The sequence below is a fragment of the Peromyscus californicus genome, unplaced genomic scaffold (genome assembly GCF_007827085.1).
Source record: "Peromyscus californicus insignis strain IS unplaced genomic scaffold, ASM782708v3 Scaffold_4__1_contigs__length_199733344, whole genome shotgun sequence".
Taxonomy (NCBI): Eukaryota; Metazoa; Chordata; class Mammalia; order Rodentia; family Cricetidae; genus Peromyscus; species Peromyscus californicus.
The window spans coordinates 178,160,870-178,173,973 of NW_026294562.1; the positions used below are offsets into that span (position 1 = coordinate 178,160,870).

Below are 13,104 nucleotides of genomic sequence, written 5' to 3' on the forward strand. Positions count from 1 at the left end.
TACTCATGAATAAAATGTAACTGACTTTAGATTCTCCAGTCACTTTTAGTGTTAGTGTCTTCAGCTATTTACAAGTATAGAAACTATGTCTGACCATTTTTATATAAATCCTGGGATGTGCTTATTATTCACGTTAACTCAATACATACCTACATACACGTCCAAGTTCTTATATACAATGCATACATGTATATGTGTCTCTATTTCTGACCTTCTCTATGTTGACTAGTACTGGGTTCCAAAGTCTAGGGCAGCCCTTACATGACATAGCCATAATATGTAGAAATTTCCATATCCTTCTGCCTCTGAAGGAAGAGCTGTGGTTTTCCCAGAGAGGTGTACTTGGCAGCATTCTCTCTCTCCCATTGAGCCTGCCACTTCATGGCTTCCCACTCTGGTCTCTGCTCTTCTGTGATGGGCTGTGAGATGACTGTCCCTGGAATGTCAACTTTTCTCCATGGAATTGATTGGAGGCTGAAGTCTTGCAGTATATATTGGATTTGAGGTTTGGGGGTTTATGGGGCCTTGTTCTTGTCAGCAGAAGCAAGCTCCCTCTGGAGTGAAGTGTGAGATGATGTCCCGTAGGATTCTGGCCTACAGACAGCTGGCTGAGGCCCAGTGCAAGGCTGGATGTGGTTGGTTATGTTAGCTCGTGAGGCCCTGGTAGCAATAGGCAGAACTGGCTTGTCAGAGGCCATCAAAGAAGTGCTGGCAGGAGCTGGTTTAGATGGCTTGAGTGTGGTAGGCTGAGCCGATTGGGAATGAGGCCTCACAGGGCATACTGCTGGGGGCCTCCGTGAAGCCAGGGAGAGAGGCTTTCTAGAAACAGGTCTTGCTTGTGGCTTGTGCAGGGCTGGGAAAGCCAGAGGTACCAACTTGACCTTCCCAGGTGGGGGCAGCTAATACTGGGATGGAGATGGACACTCCCTGTGGAGATTGCTCTCTGGTCTCTGAGCATTGCTCGGGGTTTGCCAGGGCCTCGGTCATCACTTGGCACATCCAGAAGGGATGTGGTGACTGGGCCTGTCCTGGGATCTTTGCTGATGCTGAGGTATAGCCAAGCCCGGGAGGAGAAGATGCCAGTTTTCTTCTCACTCTTCTTCCCCAGTGGGTGAAAGACTTGCACGGATTCTAGCATGTGCATGCCGAGGCGAGTTCGAGGCTTTTTAAAGCTGTCATGCCTGAGTTCCAGAAGTTTCCTCTTCCTCTGGTTCTTTGGCTTGGTGGTGTTTTCTTCCTCCTTGACACTGTTCTTTGACTTCTTGAGCTCCTCTGTTTTCTTGGAGTTGTTTACTCTGGTTCTCTTGGTCTTGTCTTGCCCCTGAGCCCTAGCTCTGCTGGGCATGCTAGGTGTGGCAATCTGGGCCTTGCCCTCCAAGTGTTTAGGCATGTTGTCAATAGCCCCGTCACTGGACCCAGCACTGCCCACCAACTCTTCGTGGGATGGTGAGCCAGGCCAAGGCTCAGCTCTCAGGACTCCCATCCTTTTTCCCTGAGGACATCTACTGCTGAAAGTTCAAACTGTGTCTACTGTGAGTGCTGATCTCACTCCTCCCCTCCTGGCTTTACTCACCTTGAAGACTGTTGTCTGGTATGTCTTGAGCATGTGTGGGATAGTAGATGGCAGAGGTGGTGAAGGGTATTTGGACATTCATAGCCTGAATCTCCTTTGACATTACCACCATCCCTCATTGCAGGGCAGAGGCCTGACCCCCAGAATGGGACACAGAGACACAGGCCTGCAGGTACTGCCTGAGTTCTTCAGCCATCAGAGGACCCAGGCTGTTGACGTCATTGTAATAGACCTGGCTGCCATCCTGGTAGGAAGGTGCCAGGCTGTATCCTTGATTTGGCACCTGTGGTGGTGTGGCCTGAACAAGGCTGGCAGATACTGTTGGATACGAGAGGACTAAGGAATTGGGATCTAAAATATTATCACCCTGGGCTGTCATAGACAAGGAGGAGAATGTGGTATTCTGGTCAATGACAGTTACCTTGAAGTCCTGGAGTGTAGCTCCCCCTGTCAGTGCTTCCCTTGGGATCCCACTGGAGAACACCTGGACAGGAGAGTGGTTAGGCAGAACTCTGGCCATGGCCAGTCAGTGCAGTCACCATGGTTGTGCCATCTGGTAGGTAGGGATAGGCACTGTCCATGAGTTGCTGGCAACAAGTGCTGGAGTCTGATGGCAGGAGCCATGCTGAACTCACAGCTGGGGTGGAGACCATGGAGAAGTTGCACACACTTCCTGCTAAGGGTGGAGCATTCCTCAGCACACATGCAGAAGGCTGCAAGGCACATTCTGTCCCAAAGAAAGGTGCACGTTGGAAATTTTCTGTAGGAAGGAAGAGGAAAGTGGGAAGAACAGTGAGATGGAATTTGTGTGGCTTCCCATGAGGAGCTTTATTATCTGCAGTTTGTCCTGTCTGGGAGAGTCTGACACCTATTTTCCCTCACATATCCCAAACAAATGGTTCAGAATGATTCTTGGTAATGGATAGGATGACACTCATTTGATGAGCTTCCTGTTCTTCCTGTGTAGGCATGCAATTCCTAGTTGATCCACATTGACACTTGCTCTGACTAGACAACACCCTTCTTTGCCCTGCTTTGTCTTGTTCTCACACCTGTGTGCCAGAACAGAAGTGTTTGAAGTAGGAGAACCTTAGACAGCTTCTCATGCCTGTGCCTTTGTCCTGTTCTGTGCAGATCTTCCTCTATGCAGAGAGAGAGAGAGAGAGAGAGGAGAGAGTCTCTGTACCTAGATCAGTCTGGCCTTGAAATCACACAGACTGGATTACCTCTGCATCAGAGTGCTGGCATTATAGGTTCTTTCCATGTCCACTGGGCTCGGCTCTACTCTGAGCTTTCTTAATGAAATGATGTATCAGGATTATCATAGATAAGAACTGTATTTAACGAAGAATCCCTTCATCATCTAGCTCCCCACTACTTTTTATGTAAGCCATTAATTCTTATTTTTTGTATAAATTCAGTACACATCCAATATGACTGCATGAATACAACCTGCTGATAACATTTTGTGTTCAGTCCCTATGTTTCAAGTGACATTTTGCAATTTCTAATGTAGTATAGGGTTCATCTCTGAATAAGATTGTTTCTTAATTAAATTTGGTTCACTTGATTCTTCAATGAGCACTTCTTAATTAAAAGTTGGTTAAATTGATTCTTCAATGAACACTTCCACAGTAATTGTTAATTTCTTGTAACTCTCCTAGTAGGGAATCCTTGTGAAATTCCTGCACACACTGGTGTGGCAGTTCTCTTCCAGGGAACAACTGACTGTGGAGTACCCCGCCCGTGTTGTTAACATCCATAACAACCAACAGTTGTGGAGAGTGCTGTGGAAGATGGGCTGGATAGAGTATAAGAGCCAGGGACTAGAGCTGGATATTTTTTTCTACATGTGATAGGAAACCATTACCTAGACTAATCTCAACAGTGGGGCTGCATAATAATGGTTTGGGATGTGACAATATCTTTTTATCTTTTTATTTCATCTGTGGTTATCTGTAACATTCAGCTCCTAACTGCCTTTGTGTACCTCCAGGGTCATATCTGCAATTTGTCCTTTTTTAATATTCATATTTTCTAACCCCAGTAAGAACCAAATCTAAATGTGACATTCAATACCAGATATCTCTATCAGCATCAATAATATACCCATTACACAAAAATTTAAAAGTTAAGTAAAAATAAGGGAGAAGTGATCTCTTATTTTTTTAATGTCTTCAAATTTCTTTCCTTACCAGCCATGGTCAGAGGGAGAGTATCAGCAATCCAGAGTACAATGGAGCAAGAGAATTGGTTGTCCTTGTCTGATCAGCTGACCTGAGTGGCAAGTGTCTCCGGTATCAGACAGCACTTACTGGTCACTGGTCACAGGTGACCTGTGATGATCCAAATTTGTTTACAGGCTTTGCCGTGGCAACCCCAAGAACCTACCAGAGTTGGTAGGTTGGGTTGGAGGGAGAATGATGTCATAAACGGGGCAGCAGCCAATGCGAAGGTCGGATTCTGAGCTATCAGATGGGATTGGTCGGAGAGAATGCCAGGAGATCAACAGTAGCTATGGAGGCTGAGGTGTGTGCTAGTGAAAGAAGGCAATCCTGACATGGAAGTCCCCCTTTCATGAGGTTTAGTCCAGGGTATTGGCAGAGCTTCTTATACCGATCATCGATGAAGCTGTGTCTATTCTTCCTATGAGGTGTCACCTTCCAGGAGTGAGTGTGTTTTCAGCATACACTAGACATACAGTCAGTAGCATTGGGCAGGAAGGAGAGGACCACATGGGAGGAGGGAATTTGGGTGAGAAACTGTATCAGTTGATCTGGTTTATGAGCCAACATCGTCATCATCCATGACCCAAGCAAGAGATCAAAGGGCTCCATTGTGAGTGTGTTGGACAGGGCTGAGTGTAATGAGATCACATTGGATGATGAACTCCAAGAATCTTCTCTTTGAGTTTCATCTCTTAGATACCTTCCTTAATCTGTGTTGGTCCAGGCAGTACTCACATCTCCCTTCTCTGCTTTTCGTCCCTTTTTGGTAGGGTTTGATTCTTGGTCTATGGTGAACCTGTATCCTTAGAGTGGTGGGAAGTATCATGGTGAACTTCCAGAAGCAGTGGTCTTCTGTTCATTGTGAAAATGCTTGTAATTTGGGGCTGGGGGTAGTAGCAAGCACTTGAGGGGTAACCCCTGTTGATTGGGAGCTCATCCTGTTTCTCACTCTGGTCTCAGAAATGTGGTCATTCTTTTTATCTTGCCTCCCTTTTTACTGTGTTGAGGTAGTTAGCCATTGAGTCTGCTGGTCTTCTCTCTTCATCCACAAGAATAGTGAGTGTGACAGTTACTGAAGCTTTTTCCTCCTGGCAACAGACTCTGCAGAATTTTGGGCTTCTAGCATTCTCTGCCATGCTTTTTTCTGAGAAAGGGCTAAAAAGAACCTGGAACACCTGGAGGAGGAGGGCGTTTGTTGGTATGTGGTGGTGGGTTACATGAAAAAAGCAATGTAGGTGTATTTGTAAGTGTTGCAGCTGAATGGAAAGGGATCTCGGCTGTTGAGAGCCAAGGAATAGCACAAAGTGAACTTAAGCGTAGCAGGATACATCTCTGCTCCAGGGAAAGCTTTCCCTAATGTAACAACCCTACTCTTTAGGGGAATGTTTCCCCCAGGGAAAGTGTTACATTTCTGCTCTGCTCTGCTCCACTGTGGCTCCACTGTGGCTAATGTTCCCTCTCTGCTCTGCTTACTTCTGACACAAGATGGTCTCACCCAAACCACATTCAAGTGATTATTTTTGGGGAAGAATTCAGGAGCGTGACTGCCTCTGCCAGAAAGAAAAAAGGCAGTTACCAACTGAACAGGTACAGGACTTATGTATGGCTTCTTAGTGGGGGAGTTTTTCCAGGGTGAAGCTTCGCAGGGTGAGAATTGCTCAGATTCCAGTCCCTGAGTTTGGACAAACCCAGAGATTGGTTCGATTATGTTGGGTAGGTTTTCCTGCTTAGGGATTTTTGGGTTTTTGTGCTGAGTGGGTCATGGGCAGAGTGTGTTTCTCTGACTCTGGCTTCAGGGCCAAAGTGTGTTTTTTTCACAGGCCCTTTTTACCGTTTTCACTCTGTTTTCAGGGCTACAGTGTGTTTCTTTGGCTGATTCTTTTATCCTACAATTTCACTTAATATTTGAAAAGAAGATCAACCCATTTCCCATCTCAGTGTATCTTCTTAGACAGGTATATGATATTTTGTTTAAATATGGGTAAATCTTGTGTGTTCCCTCATTTCATTTGTGATTGTTATCATTCTCTTTGGTCACTGAATGGTGGGTTCATAGACTGTCTCATGGCATGGGTGTAGTGTGCATTTATAGACATTTCTTACTCTAACTGCCTCAAGAAGCACTACTATGACAGTGTCTGTCAGTCCTCATTGAAAATGACCCTGGAGCCTGTTTAGCTCTCCTCCTGCACTCACATGAGCTGTCAGCACTTTCCCTTGGGACCTCTTTTACACTGAGCTACTGCTGTAGTTTGCATCAACAAGCTCAGCTCAGTAGAACTGTTCCTGCATGCAAATTTGTTCATGCTTTATAGGGCTTGGCAAAACTCTGCAATAAGAATGTCATTTTTCATAGATGACATGGCTGCCTATGTCTTTCACCCTTGCAGTTTCCTTCATGACTGACCAATTGTCAGATAATGTGACACATTCCAAGTGGTTATTATTGAAATTCAGAAGGTTCATCCAGGCTCCTGGTCAAAGACCAATCTGAAAAAAGTGTTCTCTTGTAGCAGCATAGACGCAAGTGGGCAGAGCATGACTGGCCCTGTGTTACTGAGAAGTCTGAGAATGGAAAAAAATGAGAGATACATAGATAAGGGATATATGTATGTATATATATATATATGTATATATATATACATATATATTTAGAATAGTGTTCAGTGTTTAATTCCCATCTTTTCTGTGCTTTTTTTATTTTTAAACATTTGCACATTAATTTTTATTCAGTGTAATAAATAACTTCTTTTTCTCTAAGAGCCTATACTGGTTTTAGTTTCTGTACCCTTGAGGCCTTTTAATTCTTTTCCAAGTTCCCACTTCTCAGTTGCTACTATCTTTCTGTTTGCTCTCTAGAAAAGAAAGAGCTTTCAAGAGGTAAAAAATAAATATGGTAAAATAAAATTTTGGGACAGCATCTCCAGGAAAATAAATGCAAATTAAATAATTTGAAAGATGGTATCCTGCATGGGTGAAAAAATGGCACTCCCTGAAGACATATGCCTGCTAAATGCTAAGTGCCAAGGGGGGGCTTAAGCCTCAGGAGATTTTGGCCAAGAAGGTCCTTAGGACTTCCCAGAATATGAAAACTATTTCATTCCTGTTTAAGTCATGAGCCCAAAGTAAAATAACGCTGAACTGATTGAGTAGCAAGCTACGAAGGAGTAAGACTTGTCGCAAGCTGGAATCCCCTTTTTGACAGCGGACTGGCTTTCATAGGCCAAGCTAGCCTCTTCCATCATTTTGCGGGAGAATTGTCTGGTATTTGCTATTAGGATGTTGGCTGTCTCTCCCCCATACTAAAATGTCAGGAGAGATATATACACTGGTACAGAGAAGGTAGAGTTGCGAGGTATATTCGAAATAACTCTCTGAATTGATATGTGTACTCATACACAGAAGGGAATTCTTATCTTGTACTGCAACCCACCACAAAATCTCTGGTGACTGAGGAGTTCCAGGTCTAGAGGGAAGACAACTCCTATTGTTTTGTTGACTGGAATGGTTGGGTAATTGAAGAGATGGATGCAGTGATAGACAGGTCTTTGGCAGTGAAGCTTTACTGTACATAGTAAAAGGAGCCATGGAGGTTCATGAAAACTTGACTTGTCATTCTAGACATTACTTGAATTTGAACAACAGGCCCATTAGGAAATGGTCTTTCTTGATGCTAGAGAATAGAAATGGAGTGTTAACTGAAAGTAGGGGGCTTCCCAGTATTTCTTCCATAGGAAATACCAATAAATTGGTGGGTATAATGTGAAGTATTCGACCCTCTCTCTATTTCAGTATGGAGTGACTTTAAACACCAACACCAGGTCTATTTCATTATCGCTTTGCACATCGGTACAGATCGCGGCATTTTTTCAGGAATATCTATGTTACCTGATCTTGCTGTCCAATAACAGAGCAATGGAGGAGGAATATGTGATGTCTACTCACAACAGAACCATTTCAGCTAAAGTGATGAATGTAGTCAAAGTGATTGCAGGAGAGTTCTTTTAACTCATAATAATCATATTATACCATATGTATCTAGTCCCAGACAAATATCTCCCAATGCTGTCTCTATATATGGATGCTAGATTACTCACATCTTCATGTTCCATTCCTGACATTGAAGGCAATGCTGTTGAGCATATGACCAATGCCTAAGATTTTTGGTGAGAATTAAGGAATGGGTAGGGCTTGGTCACAAAGTTACTGGGCTCAGTATACAATGTATAGTTTTAAAAGATTGTGTTCAATGAATAGTACAATGATAATTAATGACATTGAGGATTCAATACAATTACAGCATTGTGTGAATTGCTTTAATATGAAAAATGCTTCCTGAGCTTCTTTAATAAGGATTATTTTATAAGACCCTTAGTTTGAATACATAAAGATTAAAACAATAATTTCAAGGTTAGAAGTTATGCATCCAAATGTGTTTCCACTACTCCTAAGGTGTAAAGTGAAGCACAGTAATATCATGTTAGTGTGCAAATCTGTAATTAAAACTACACACACAGAGAGAGTTATAGAAACCAGAGGTCTCCCTAAACCATTGCTTTCCATTATTCTTGTGTAGTCAAATTTGTCCCTGTGAGGATCATTGCATACAGGTAGTAGGAACATTCCTTGCTGGGTTTGTTAACATTTTCTAGATGGGTGATTCTGGACATAGCTCTTCTTAGAGCATACACTTTTGGGCCTACACATTAGTTGCAGGTTAGATATTGTGAAGAAAGATATACCATGAAACTCTATTTACAGGGTGAATACAATTCCTTCTTAAAAATCAGATGCCCCACTTCATAGAAGTAGAAAAACAATCATAACTTTAACATAAAAGCACTACATATCCAAGATAGTATTAGCACATCTCATATGAGGTTAGTGATTCACAGGTATTGTAGCAAGCACAGCCTATAACTGAAACAAGGTAGATTGCCAGAAAAAAAATGAATCTGAGTTAAGTTCCATTTGGAAATACATGTGGTTTAGTCTCTTTGGATTTTAGGTATGTTCCAAAAATGCACCCTGGACTACACATGGCCTATTCATGAAGTCATGCACTAAAACGTGGTTATCCACCTTACAGAAAGAACCTGGGTTCCACATGTCTTCTTGCTGCATTCCTTTAGTCTCAGCCCTCTTGAGGCAGGGGCTGAGGAAGAGGCAGAGGTGTACGCAGTAGGGGAGGCTGAGGTTGACATGCAGACAAAGGGAGAGGGGAAGGCAGGCAGCTTTTTCTGAGTTCAATGTTTGCCTGTTCAATTTAGCAAGGTCCAGGACAGGCTGGGCTATGGAGAGGGTCTTTTTCTCAAGAAACTAAATGTGAGTTAGTAAATAATTGAATTCTGTTTACTATAATTAACCCTTGGCAAAGATAATTACCGCCCAATGCCTCAGAGGCCAAAGTGTAACAAACTCTGAAACTGTTAGAGCACAGAGTAGCACAAAGTGTTGAAGGTTCAGGAGATGCCAGTTTTCTTCTCTCCCTTCTTCCAGTGAGTGACAGACCTTCACAGACTCCAGCATGTGCATGCTGAGGTGGGTTTGAGGCTTGTTAATTCTATCATGGCTGAGCTCCAGTAATTCCTGCTTCCTCTTGGTGTTGAGGACAGTGAATTGATGGCTTCAGCTCCTTCAGCTTTCTTGGAATTGATTTCTCTAGTTCTCTTGATCTTGTATTATATGATTCCTAGGTCTGCTGGGCCTGCAGAGTGTGGCTTTCTGAGCTTTCCTTCCATTTGCTGGGCCATGTTATTAATATCCCCTTCTCTGGCCACAGCACTGACCCCAGCCTCTCTTCCTCTACCATGTCCTGATATTGGATTCTGACCAGAGAAGGTATGTGAAGAGGATTAGAGCCTTTTTCTTCCATCCTCAACTGGTTTAAGGATGTGCTGAAGACACTGTACCTTTACCGGGCTTGATCGCTCCTGATGACTATGGAGTCTTTGCATTGGGTGGCTGTGGGAACCTGGAATTGGTTTAGTTCAGAGAGGGAGTTGATCATTTAGGGAGGTGAACTTCTGCCACCAGCGTAATCATGTCTGCAAAGTCCATGCTGGAGGCCAACACACTGTGCACGTCCCAGGCTCATCCTGACCAAGACTGCTGCTTTCCCTGGTGGCATTGTCAGAAGCAAGCTTCTGCCCTAGGCTCCCAGCATCAGTGAAGTGCAAGGGATGCTGCATGTCCGGATGTGCTAAAGGGAAGAGAGATGGGTCTTGGTTTTCTCTCGTGCACTCGTAGACATCCAGAGGCATTGACATATTTGCTGCCATCTCATGCAGGTTGTCATTTTCTGTTCCAGTCATGGAGCTTGTGACAATACCAGGATTTCTGAAGGTTGTGGATGGGGGCAGTTAATGACTTGTTCCCATCAATAGTTGGTGTCCTTATCTGGGAATGCAGGGTGTAGGAGTAGCACAGTTCTGTTCTGCAGCTGAGGGAGTCTCTGGCTTGAGGTGTGATTCCCAGGGAAGTTTCCCTTTGCAACACTGAAAAAGAGTCAAGGAAGAAGTCAGTCCCTGGTAAGTGGGATGACCCCTCCTCTCAGTGTACCTCTGCACTTAGGCCCCTACAACAGATGGATGACATTCTTAGGATCTCTGCCACAGCTGCAGATATTCAGAAACATCAGTCTGAGTTGAGTTCCAGTTGTAAACACATTCAGTTTAGTCTCTGGGAGGATTTGGGGTAGGTACCAAAAATGCACCTTGGCTTACACATGTCCTCTTCTTCCAATCATGCTGGGAAACCTGGATATCCACATAGACAGAAAGAAACTTGATTCCATTTAGTTTGTGGGAGCATTTCTTTAGTCTCAACACTCTTGAGATAGGGCCAGGATCAGGGGTAGGTCCAGGGCTATTTTAGAGGCAGAGGCCGAGTAATAGGCAGAGGTAGAGGTAGTGACAGAGGTAGAGGCAGTCTGATGTTAGTAAGCTCAAGGCTAGCCTTACCAACATAGTGTGGGGGTATTGTGTTCCTCAAAATATTGTGCACGCTATTAAACTTATTTAGGGTAAGAGAACAGAACAGCCACTAGACACAGAGGCTAGAAAATGGTGGCACTCATTCCTTTAATCCTAGCATTCCAGAGGCAGAAACCCCTCTGGATCTCTGTGAGTTCAAGACCACATTGGAAACAGCCAGACATGGTGATACATGCCTTTAATCCCAGAAAGTGAGCCTTTAATCCCAGGAAGTGAGGGTAGAAAGCAGAAAGGTATATAAGGCATGAAAACCAGGAACTAGGCTGCTTAAGCATTCAGGCTTTCGAGAAGCAGTTCAGCTGAGATTAATCTGGATAAGGGTTCAGAGGCTTCCAGTCTGAGGAAACAGCATCAGCTGAGGAATTGATGAGGTGAGGAAGCTGTGCCTTGTTCTGTCTCTCTGATCTTCCAGCATTCATCCCAATACCTGGCTTCAAGTTTGTTTTTATTAATAGGACTCTTTAAGATTCATGCTACAACATAGTCAGTTCATTAACATTCAGGGTTATGGAGAGAGAACATGGTTCAATAAATTAAAAGCAAATTAATAAATAAATGAGTTATATTTCCTATGTGTCACCCTGCAAAATGAAATGCCATGTGCCTCAGAGGCCATAGCGTGAGTAACCCTGATAGTATGAGAGCACAGAGTATGCAAAAGAGTTGAATCTTCACAGACAGGCCCGAATGGAACAACACACCAGCCACTCAAGAAATCCTGGCTGTAGTTGACAGATGGTCTCTCAGGGAAGTAAAGAATTTGTTGCCAGAATAAACAAACAGTTATTTGAGAGGAGGTCCTAGAGAACAGGAGGACATCTTTGCTATTGCTACCTCAGTAGGAAGATTAAAATCTAGATTATTTAGAATTAGATAAAATACATAAATCATAAGAAAGAAGACAACCCAGGTACTAAAGGACAAAGAAAAAGACAGTCCTCCCCAATTTCATAAAAAGGAGAGTGAGGACATACAAAGGTTCAGATTGAGGAGGAATTAAGGACATACATGTGAACCTCCTAGATGCCATCCAAGGCCAACTAGAAAAGAAATGACAGCCACCACTGAGAGAGTTCACAGAAAGGAATGCTATACAGTGATGGAAGGGAGGGGAAGTTTTCCTGCCTGATTGGAGGTCAGTGTGGCAGGTCCTCCAACAGCCAAAACCTGGACCACCACATGGTTCTTATATGCCTTTCTAAAGAACTCAATATATTAGAGATGTACTTTCCCATCAATGTTGACTGCAGCACTGTTTGGAGAACAAACGTAGTGTCCAACAGCATTGCCATGGGTGAAGAAAATGGGATGTCTGAAGAAAGTAAAGTGTTTTCAGCCATAGGGAAAATGAAGTTATGTTGTTTGCAGTATGTGGATTCAACTCAGGCTCCATGAGATGGCTAAGTAGATAAGAACACTGGAGTGATTGCAGATTCCCGGGCTTGCTTCAGCGCACCTCCTCGTGGCTTTCTAACTCTCTTATTTCCAGACCCTAGAGATGATGCCCTTTTCCATCCTCTGTGGGCACTCCACACAAGTGTTCCACATGAATTCAGGTGGACGACACACAGACAAACACACATGCAAAATAAATTAAAGTATTTAATGGATGAATTCAAAGATGGAAACAACTTGAGATAAACATAGTTATGAAATGAAACTCTTCTCAAGAAGATGGTCAGCCTTATATATTTTCTCTTTAAGGTGGGTGCTTGATAGTGTATACATGGAATCCTGTATTTCATTTCATGAAATTTCAGAAGGAGATTTGTCCCAGACCCAGTAATGATTAAAGGACTGGGGTAAGTGGTTTTAAATGGGAGGAAGTGTGGTGAGAACAGGAGTGTGTTTACTATAACAGTATACACGATAGGAAACATACCAAGTTCAAAGATTTTATTTTATTTGAAAATAAAAGTCAAAGAGAATAATTACTTTTACCTTAAATAAACACTACCAGTGGTTTATAGTATATGATATATTTATGTAACACATATTTCTAGTTTGGCAACATGAATAGTACCAAAGGTATGAAGAAACCATCAAACCCTTCTATATATACTTACTCGTGGATGATATAACTGACTTTAGTTTCTTCAGTCACTTTTAATGTCTTCAAATATTTACAAGTATAGAAACTATGTCTGACAATTATATATATAAATCCTTGCATCTACCAATTAATCTCCTTAACTCCATATGTACCTACTTATCTACACATTCACCCAGATATTTAAATCCAATGTATAAATGTATATGTGTATCTATATCTCCCTTTCTCTATGTTGAATAGTACTGTGTTCCAAAA

The 13,104-nt window shown here is 43.0% G+C and overlaps 1 pseudogene; it reads right to left on the reverse strand.

The window, feature by feature from the left end:
• Positions 1-257: 257 nt before the first annotated feature.
• Positions 258-10,530, reverse strand: LOC128124121 (uncharacterized protein C2orf78 homolog; annotated as a pseudogene).
• Positions 10,531-13,104: the final 2,574 nt, after the last annotated feature.